Source organism: Carassius carassius, chromosome 2, assembly GCF_963082965.1.
Source record: "Carassius carassius chromosome 2, fCarCar2.1, whole genome shotgun sequence".
In the NCBI taxonomy this organism is placed as follows: Eukaryota; Metazoa; Chordata; class Actinopteri; order Cypriniformes; family Cyprinidae; genus Carassius; species Carassius carassius.
The window spans coordinates 4,574,687-4,585,430 of record NC_081756.1 but is presented as its reverse complement, the minus strand read 5'-3'; the positions used below and the strand labels follow the sequence as shown (position 1 = coordinate 4,585,430).

Here is a 10,744-nt window from a genome sequence, read left to right as displayed (position 1 = left end):
TCACTTGCTCACACAGTTAACACCTATAGACTAACATGGTCATAATCTAGGTTTTCCTAGCCATATTTAATAAATAGGGGTGTGATGAGAAACAAAGCTCACAAAACGAGATTTTAACACTATTTATAAGAAACATTTGATGCTGAATTTTGAGCAGTAAGCTCTTAGACCACGTCCAGATGTACCAAAACAATCTTTTTCCCCCTGTCTTCTCTGGAACAGTATAAAAAAAAGTGTGTCCAAACGAATCTATTTGCAAATGACTTAACACCTATATGCACATTCTTCTTCATATTCCCGGCCTATATGTGGTGCTCTTTCTGCTTCAGAAATTAACCAAAGACAGAGAAGAGCTCATTCTTCAGTCACTTACACTTCCGTTCATAACATGACTAGACTTTCACCACTGCTCATTTTATAAAGGCAGACGCAAGAAAATGTGTTTTTGTTTACATTGTATAATGTGCTGTTGGCACTCCGTTTACAGGATTAGTTTGGACAATCAGCCCAAATGATGCAAAAAATGTGAGTTTGCATCAAAAAGTGTTTCCGTCAGCCAAAACGGAAAATTATGTCATTAATGACTCACCTTCATGTCGTTCCAAACCAGTGAGACCTCCGTTCATCTTCAAACACAGTTTAAGATATTTTAGATTTAGTCTGAGAGCTCTCAGTCCCTCCATTGAAACTGTGTGTATGGTATACTGTCCATGTCCAGAAAAAAAAAATCATCAAAGTAGTCCATGTGACATCAGAGGGTCAGTTAGATGTGTGATTCAGCGTGAAGCAAACCGACACTGTTATCTGGCTCGGCTCGGTGTTCATCTTCAGTTCTCTCTTCACAGCAGTTCAGTCAGTGAACTGTTTGAGTACATGAATTACTCCGGGATATTGGTTTGTTTTAACTCAGAGGGAGTGTCAGCCACATTAAAAAAGTTAACAGCTTAAGTCATTTGTGGATTAATGCTTATTGGAGACGCGAACCGTTTAAAATTATTCAGTTCGATTTGGTGAACTGGTTCAAGAAGATCCGGTTACATCGAGTGATTCGTTCGTGAACTGGATATCACAAAATGCTTTGTTTTGAACTCTCTAACAACAGACACGGAAGAGAAGATAATGCTGAATAAAGTCGTAGTTTGTGCTATTTTTGGATTAAAATGTATTTTCAATGCTTCAAAATATTTTAACTGACCCTCTGATGTCACATGGACTACTTTGATGATGTTTTTTTTTTCTGGATATGGACAGTATACCGTACACACCGCTTCAATGGAGGGACTGAGAGCTCTCGGACTAAATTTAAAATATCTTAAACTGTGTTCCGAAGATGAATGGAGGTCTCACTGGTTTGGAACGACATGAGGGTGAGTTATTAATGACATAATTTTCCTTTTTGGCTGAACTAACCCTTTAATCTCCTGCATTCTGGTGAAATTTTCTGCACCAATTTATAGTGGAAATGTCTTTATTTATTTAAGGGGGAAACACAATGCATGTGGCAAGATGACAATTCAAAACCTAACACTATAACAACTTTTCTAAATCAACTCCTGCCGGGTCAGCCCACAAGCAGGCATGATTTAGTCTTGCCTCCTCTTTGTGTCTTTTGGAGAAGTAATCTCTTTAAATGTGACTGGGGCACCTTTTCACCTCGAAACATTTCATACATTTTAATTCAGTTATAAACTCCTAGACGTAAATAGCTCCTCTATTTCAACAGGCTTTCTGCCCATGTTCCAAAATTTCTGCACATTCAGAATCTCTCCCACATATCGGTGTTCTCTGACATGTCCAGAAAGAAGTCAGAATATAATGAGAATAACGTCATCAGTGTTGGGCATGTTGCTCATTAATTGTAATAGGTTACTAGTTACTTATCACTCCTTAAAAATGTATTACAACTTATGTTACTCTTTATAGTGTTCCTGTAGCTCAATTGGTAGAGCGCTGCTTTATCAAGCGCAAGGTTGGGGGTTCGATTCCCCGGGAACACATGATATGTAAAAATTGATAGCCTGAATGCACTGTAAGTCGCTTTGGATAAAAGCGTCTGCTAAATGCATAAATTTAATTTAATTTAAATTTATATTACTACAGTATGTTGTTGACGGCTTCTAACCAGACAAGAAATCTCATCACTTTAATCTAGTCACACAATTGAATATTTGAATAATTTGATTTGTGCCTATTCAAGTTTTGAAAGTTTAGAGTGTGTAAGAGCTTGGCACATTATGATCTAACATGAAACCGGGAGATTTCTGAAACTATAACCAACCCATTCTCACTCCAAAGGCGTCAAAAACCGAAGCATGGTCAAGCGCACCTAGCATCACTTTTATGACGCCAAATGTGCCTCTCGGCGTCGAAATATCGACGCACTAAGACCTTCATTGCTTTCAGTGGGAAACTTTTGGCGTCAGAATTTCGAGGCGAGGACATGAGATGTTTATCGCTATGAAATCACGTTCAAGAAGTCTCATTCAGCACACATCGCGATACTTGCTATCAGTTCCACAGTTTGGGTGAGTAGTCGTAAATACGCTCTTTTAATGCCTTTTATAAAATGTATTCTGTCTTCTTTATTAATCAGATTAGCGCCATATGTTTAATCGCTGTATTATATCGGTCATCCGCGGATGTCTTTGAGTTTCATTGTGTTTAAATAAATGAACACAGCTGCTAATTAGTGTGATTAAACTCTATCTGTCACATGACGTGCCATAGACCTACAATCCGTTTTATATTAATTTCAGGTTCAATGCTGTAAGTTGTATTTGTAGTAAAATCATGGTTATCACGACACTTACAATAGTAATAAATTAAATGTGAAGTTAAAACACAGTAAACGGGACATTTAACATGTTTTTACCACAGTAACTGTAGTTTTACTATGGTATATTAATAATCAATACAACAATACAATAATCACCAAACCAGCTATGTTTGTATCACTGTAATGTTAGTGTTTTTATGTGATTTTATATGACAGATATCACAGTAATCATATGTTCTGTACCATGCTTTTAATACCTTTTAATGTAAATAAAAAAAATAAAACAAATTAAAAATAAATAAATAATAAAAAAATGTATTTTTGCATCTTGCAGTTCATTCATAAGTTTATATCTAAATATTTTGCTCACAGATCATTATTAACATTCTGTATATAATTCAATTTTATTTTCTCTCCCCTTTTTTATTATTTTTTTGTTTATTTTTAGCTGAAAAGACGTTAAGGCCAGTCAGCCCAGTGGTGTTTCTGGAGAGGTATTCCTTCAGAAATGGAGAAGACAGAAAGTTGCGGAGGCAGACATTTGCAGCAGTAAGTCTGTGATAGTTTGTCTCTTTTATCAAACATTCTTGCTGTTATCATTTGTACAGCATTTGTTGTTTCTTGAACTGTTGCACTGTCCAAATACCCACACTTGCCATCTTTGCACTTGACCACTTGATTACTTATTTGACGTCTTTCCTGTATTTGGCCTAGTGTTCGAGTGTGCATGATGACCATAAGTGTGTGTCGAACTTTTCATGACCTGATGACTGTGTTTCCCAATCCTGATCCTGGAGAACCCCAGCACTGCACGGTTTTGGTGTCTCTCTTATCTGACAAACACACTTTTAAGGCCTTGGAGTCTTCACTGATGAGCTGATGAGTTGAATCAGGTGTGTTTGATGAGGGAGACATCTCAAATGTGCAGTGTTGGGGTTCTCCAGGACCAGGATTGGGAGCCACTGCTTTATGGGACACACTTATGTGTTTACAGAGATTTTTAATATCTAATTATCAATATTTCATATACTGTACATTGGACAGCTTTCCGTGACCTCTTGTGAGATCTCGGCAAAAAGTCTGACGATTTATTCCAAAACATGATGCATGATGGGATACACTAAGCGTTGTATAGTGCTCCAGAGCAGTATTGGAGAGGTTTAGTGTGTGTTAAGGATGCTGTGCTTTGACATTATTAAGACCGGGGACAGTCTTGTGCACACACTGTCACGTACACACACTCTCAAGTGGCCAAGACTGCAAGTGTGGGTATCTGGACAGGGTCAAAGTCTTAAAAATGAACCCTAAACACAGTCACACATCACAGTCACACATCACAGTTTGATATTTTACAAGCCCCAGGACTGTCTCATCTGACACTATCAAAATAATTCATATGACTATAGCTTGCTATTAATTACTTGCTTTCAATAATGGATGCATTTAACATTTAATTATGCAGCATCTTTACAGAGGCTGCTTTTATGGTCTATACAAAAACCCAGTGTAATGTATAAGTTGCACGTAATTAAAAATATTTCCTTCCTTTCTGTCTTACAGGATTGTTTTCAGATAATGCTGTTCTTCTTTTTCAGGTCTACAATATCGAGCTCAACAGCTCTTTAAAGAGCCAACCCACACAAACCTTCCTAAAAACTAAAAGAGCTATTACTGAGTCTCAGCGAATCTTGCCATGATCAGCTCTTCCCAGGTACATTTGTTTAGAATTTTTTTAAATCAACATTTACTCATCAAATGCTCTGGTCTGAATCTTATTTTAAATGAACTTAATTATGGGCCGGTTTCCCGTACGGGGATTAAGTCTAGACGTAGACTAAATGTCATTTTAAACCTGGATTTATTGAAGTAGCTTTCTCACACATGGATTACAATAGTCTCAGACTTGCACTAGTCTAGATTTAAACAATCAGATTTCTAGATGTAGGATTAGACCTAATTCAGATCTAAATGAAGTCTTAAATTAAACCTGGTCAGAAGCAGGTTTAACCTCAGATTAAAAACTTCTTGCCTCAAGGCTCACGTCCACAGTAGCAGAAAATGGATTACCTTGACTATTTCAACGACAATCAGAGACCACCACCAAGAACAGAAATAAGGTTGCTGAAAGACAGGAGCAACCCACTAAATGATTTTGATGATTTACATTTTCTTGACCGTTTCCGTATGTCAAAGGAAAATGCAACAGAAATAATTGGTTTTCTGCAGCACAAGCTTTCAGGTGACTTAGTCAGGGGCACCCTTATTTCTCCTTCCTTACAAATATTAATTACCTTAAGCTTTTTTGGCATGTGGAACCTTCCATCGTGAAACTGGGGATTTGTGTGATGTAGGTGAATCAACAGTTTGCAAAATAGTACACAAAGTCAGCAGTGCTATATGTGAACTGAAAAAGGATTTCATCAAATTCACAAATGCTGCTGAACAGGCCACCTACAAGGTAGATTTCTATGAATATGGGAACTTCCCTGGAGTCATTGGTTGTATCGATGGCTGCCACATACCCATCAGGTGTCCCTCTACAGCAGATGCTGAGGAATTCAGAAATCGTAAAAACTGGTTTTCTATAAATGTACAAGGAGTGTGCACTCCCACTATGCAGTTCTCCAATATTGTTGCACATTGGAAAGGTTCAACTCATGACTCAAGGATTTTCCACAACTCCTCTTTGTACGGTCAGTTTGAAACAAGACAACACTCTGGAATTCTACTTGGTGACAGTGGGTATGCACAGACAAACTTCTTGCTCACCCCTTATCTCCATTCAGTCAGACCAGAGCAACAGTACTATAACCAAGTTCACATGCTCACCAGAGGGCTAATAGAGCACATATTTGGTGTATGGAAGAATCGTTTCCAGTGTCTCCGAAATACACTGCGGTTTGAACCTAGGAGGTGCTGCATTGCAACAGCAGTGCTTCATAATTTTCTTAAACAGTGTGGCTGCCCAGACCCTGATATTGAAGATGATGACCAACATGTCCCTATCGCTGAGCTAGCCAGTGACAGAAATTGACTTGCTTACAGAGATGCTTTTGCTTTGCAGCACTTCTCATAAATGAGTGATACATAAATGATTGGCATAGACAGGTAAAACAAAATTAAGGAAATTATTTAATTGAGATTTTGTTCCAAAGACAATTGACACTGCTGCTGCTTCATGTCTCTCTCTTTCATAGACAACTCAAGATGAAGAATATGCTGCTGCCTGGATTAGAGACTGCTGGATACTGACTAATGCTACTGCAGGAGACTGGATGCTGCTGCATGTTGGTGCTGGCTGCTGCTGGATTCATTTGAGCATCTTGACTGTTCCCTGCGCCCCCAAGTCCTGTGTCAAGATCAGGTCATCTTTGTATAGAAAAAAAAAAATGTAGCATTACATTTGACTTCAACAATAAAGGTCATTACATAATTTTTGTTACAAGACATGACTTGCATTTAATTATGTTGGATGGGATAGCACGTTACTGTAAATGAGACGTGTCCTATCAAATGAGTCTTTGAAAGATTCCTCACCTGAACTGTCCAAATGGTCATCATCTGGAATACCTTCCAGGGGTGGCTGACTTTCAATAATCCCAGCCAACAAGTCCCCCAACTCCTCTGTGTCTGGTGGAACTGGGATTCCCCCACCTGTCTTGAAACACTCTTGACGCGTAGCAGCAGTTGCTTTTTTCAGGTTTATTTTTAAGTTTTCCACAGGACCTTTACAAGATAATATATACTCTGAAGTATGGGGTTCTATATAATATTGTTTTCTTTTTACATTTAATTAATGAAAACATTTATAATTGACTGATTTGTAAGAATGGGGCAACAATAAATCTTACCTGAACTTGTTGGAGTGTCTGTTACTTTTTCATTTGAGTTGAATTCATTCAATATGGAAATCCATGCCTCCTTCTTCTTGTTTTCTGTACCTGAATCATGCTGTTTGTTTTCAATTACAGGATAGTTTGATACAATTTGTTTAAAAAAGGGTCTTCTCAAATTCACTGAAGTTTTTTGAGCATTTTCTTCGGACTTTATCCATTTTTTGGTTAAGTGTAGTGACTCCTGTTCCACACACTCCTTAAGAATAATGAATTACAAGTATTCCATACCAGGTTTTTATAGCAACCTCTCCTTAGCCACATGTGCATGCCATTAATCTAATCGGGTTTCCAAAAGATGATCTCACTGGTCCTTGATTACCTTAATCTGAGACTCTGTAGTCTAGAACTAGTTTATCCAAATTTAAGCAACATCTCAGAAAGTCAGTTGTTTAGTGTGGATTAATTTAAGTAGAATTAGCCTAGTCCTGGTTTATTTTAAGTCCTTAACGGGAAACTGGGCCCAAATGTTTAATGAGCAATATTAATTGCACACAGAGTAAGTAGAGATTATCTTGTTTCACAGAAGAGAAGGAAGACCAAGGACAATATTTGCTCAGGATGAGAAATGAAGACGGCCATCTTGTGCTCAAACAAACAGAAGTCCTCTGGTATGTGTGTGTTGAAGCAATGCTGTGTTATTTGTTACAGCACTTTATGATGATCTCTCACAGGACTGTTCATGTCAGCCTTGATTTTTTTTATACTATTACAATTACAGCATGTGACTGGACATTTTTAATCTCATATTTTTAAAAACACACCACCTGTTTTAAAAGCAGACAAGTGTCATGAAATTGGTTTAGTTGATATAAACCCCAATTGACATTATCTCATTGTTTTGTAAATGTTATGTTATGAATTTTGAAATGATAGTTGATTAGTTTGAAGCCAGGCCTTACACTGCACAGACTAAAACACATTTGTTAGAGAAGTCAGGAACTTTGGAGAAAGATTCTAGAGGAAGAAAGACACATTTACTGCAACAATAGATGAATTATAGAGTCTCTGAGAGCTACACATGCTAATGCAGTCTCATGAGCAAGTCCTTTGCCTCTGTAACTTTGTGAAATTTTAATTGCAGTATTTCCATTTGTACAGATGATCTCATCAGCCAAATGAGGGGTTTTGACCAAGTGATGCTCTTGAAAGGAGTGAAAGAAGAGGATGTGGTAAATTGTCTTCAGAGAAAAAGCTTCTCAAAAGGTCTTAAAACAGCTTGAAGAATGGTAAGTGTACAGTACTACAAGAGTCATAGTTGCTCACCCTGCTACAATCACACAGCATACATAATGCTAAGCAACATAAGCTGAGCTCTCTGTCCATTAAACAACTTCATCTGGATTGTTTTTCACTTTGACCAGGTCTGGGATGTTAGGACTGAGAGATCCTCTGGCTGAGAACAAGCTACACCACATCAGTGCTGGATATCAACCACAAACTGTTTCCAGACACGAGAAGAAGATCATGATGGGGAGATGAAACCAGTTTAGATGTGATGATAAGGAATCATTGTTTTCTGGAACAGTATCACATGTCTTATATGTACTGTATCATATGACGTGTCACAGTTGACTGGATGGAATCTTTTTACTTTTAAGGACATTTCATCACTCCTCTGTGTGAACTGATTAATATATGAGGTTAATGTATTTTTGATGATAATTATTTTCCTTGAATCTTATTTGTCTTGATGCTACTTTATCATCTTTATAGTCTATGCTTCAATAAAATGAAAATGGTCAATATTGTGTTCTGAAGATTCTTGGTAAACACATCATTTTACTAGGTAGGCTCATATGTGTTTATTTTAGACTTGGAAAAACTACATATTAATTATTGGGATTATTTTTCACTTAAGACATAAACATTTTTGGTCGGATTAATAACATCTGGGACATCAGTACACCAGAAAGTTATTTTTTATATTTTAGTAACACATATGCACATTTTTTGTGAAATAAAGGGAGTTACGAGATTATTTATTTTGCATTACAAGATGGTGCCATGGGCTTTATTATTACAAACACTTGAGGGATAACTGAGAATGTAGCAGGAATGATCAACGTGGTCTTGTACTGTATTCAAACCAAGAGCAGGCACATTACTGATGACAAGCACGTGAGGAGTAAGATACGGGGGTGAGGAGGACATTTTTACACTGATTTTTGCTAATTAGTTTATATATATATATATATTCTTAGCACTGCATGAATTTGTCCTTTTGTAATAGTGAAGTATCACAATGTGTATAAATCGTCCTTGATTACTGCTACAGTGGGGAATCGATAAAGGCAAGTTGTTGCAGGTTCATCCATTATATTTATTGCCATTTACTTCAAAAATCAAAGAAATAATTTATTATTTTCATTATTAAATAATTTCTTTCTAATTTTTCCATGTTTCATCAGATGGCCTCACAATGTCCTGTCAAAAGGTATAATAGCAATGATGTAAGAATAGAAAACAGAGGACTCTGAAAACTGTCAGATATAAATGTGACTCCACTCAGTTTGTTGTCCATGATGAGGAGAATACATATATGTAGGTTTTACTGTCCTTCTACCCCCAGGGGCCCAGTAGCACCCCCCGGAAGAGCCCAAAACTGTACATTTCAAATGGCTGTAAATCAGAGTCCAATTAACATATCAAAGAAAAAATGGGCAGGATTATTACTTATGCTATGCTGATAAAATAATGTTGAGCTCATTTTTCAGATATAAATGGAAAGCTATTATAAAGGCATTTTAAATATTGCTCACTGTAAAATACCACATTTCAGCCTGCCTCTCAAATATATCATAGAGGTTTGCACATTGAACATATTTAGATATCCAGTTTTCCTTAAAATAAATAATTTATTTTGTTTAGTTAATAAAAAGTTTTAAACTACATTACCCACAAGCCTCCGTCGTTCTATCTATGGAAAGGCAAAACTAGGGGCTGTTTTTTGTAGTTCATTGAAGTTATGCTTAGGGTTAGGATCTCACTAAAGATATCATTTTTCTCAAGATAGCAACACTTCATTGTTGACTTAATATATTACTAATGTGATGATAGCAGCAAAACATACTTTTTAACATGATGCGCTGTTTAATATGGGTTAAAAGATAGTCCAACCACAGACTCTCCTAAAAATTCACAGCCAATGACATCAAAGCTGAGCAGCGGGGTCGTCACACTTCCTTATCCATTTATGACAGATGTCTTTCATTTTTTTTTATCCCAAATAAGATATTTGACCAACTTGGTGGCCTATCTTTCTTACTGAAATGTAATTTTCTGCCTGGCAAGTTATCTATTTCCTTATCTAACTTTCATCATCTTTCATTTTATCATCAGACTTACTTCTTTCCTGGAAATTGTGTTTTGTCCATGGTTTCTCCCCCCATAAAGTTCTCCTTTGGAATAATGCTTATAGAACGGTTAGAAATAAATCACTTTTTTTCCCTAGATGGTTTAATAATAACTTGAACTCTATTCTATCTGTGTTTGAAAAGTTTGGTAATATTTTAACTTACGAACAATTTATGAATCTTCATAATTTTCCAGTCCCACCAAAGGAATATAATAATTTGATGAGAGCCATCCCAGTAGGTTTAACTCAGTTAATTTCAAGTCACCTTAAATTTTACTTTAAAAGTAAAGGCAACAGCGTTTATCCGTCTTTACGTTTGGGGGGTATTGGTATTTTAGATCGGAAATGCAATAACAGACATATCCGCAAAATATTTCAGACAAAGAGAAAGATTGTTCCAAGAGGGAAATTCTATTGGGGTTCCTTTATAACAAATATAAATTGGAGAAAGGCCTGGCTCCTGCCAAGTAAATTTTGCATTTCTAATAAGGTAAAGGAGACCTTTCGTTTTTCAATAGATTAAATTTGCTATATTTATAAGATTCTGTTTTATTAACGTTTACACCTTCCTCCGTTGTCAAGCTTGACAAAAATTGGGCAATAGTGATGTGCACATCCCCAGCAGTCGCAGTTGTATCCAACAGATAGATTCCTCTCATTAAATATGACACATTTTTAAGATTTTTTTTTGACCAAAGACAAATATAATTACTAATC

At 36.6% G+C, this 10,744-nt stretch overlaps 1 long non-coding RNA gene across 3 annotated transcripts; it reads left to right on the top strand.

Moving 5' to 3' along the window:
• Positions 1 to 2,275: 2,275 nt before the first annotated feature.
• On the top strand, positions 2,276 to 8,193 carry LOC132100709 (uncharacterized). Of its 3 annotated transcripts, XR_009423113.1 has the most exons (7): positions 2,276 to 2,532; positions 3,233 to 3,325; positions 3,491 to 3,669; positions 4,372 to 4,487; positions 7,196 to 7,280; positions 7,771 to 7,898; positions 8,034 to 8,193. It is a non-coding gene; the product is annotated as an uncharacterized LOC132100709 (long non-coding RNA). The 3 variants fall into 3 exon arrangements; XR_009423114.1 differs by lacking the exon at positions 3,491 to 3,669 and having other exon boundaries at positions 4,337 to 4,487; positions 8,034 to 8,190; XR_009423115.1 differs by lacking the exon at positions 3,491 to 3,669 and having other exon boundaries at positions 8,034 to 8,189.
• The last annotated feature ends 2,551 nt before the right edge of the window (positions 8,194 to 10,744 follow it).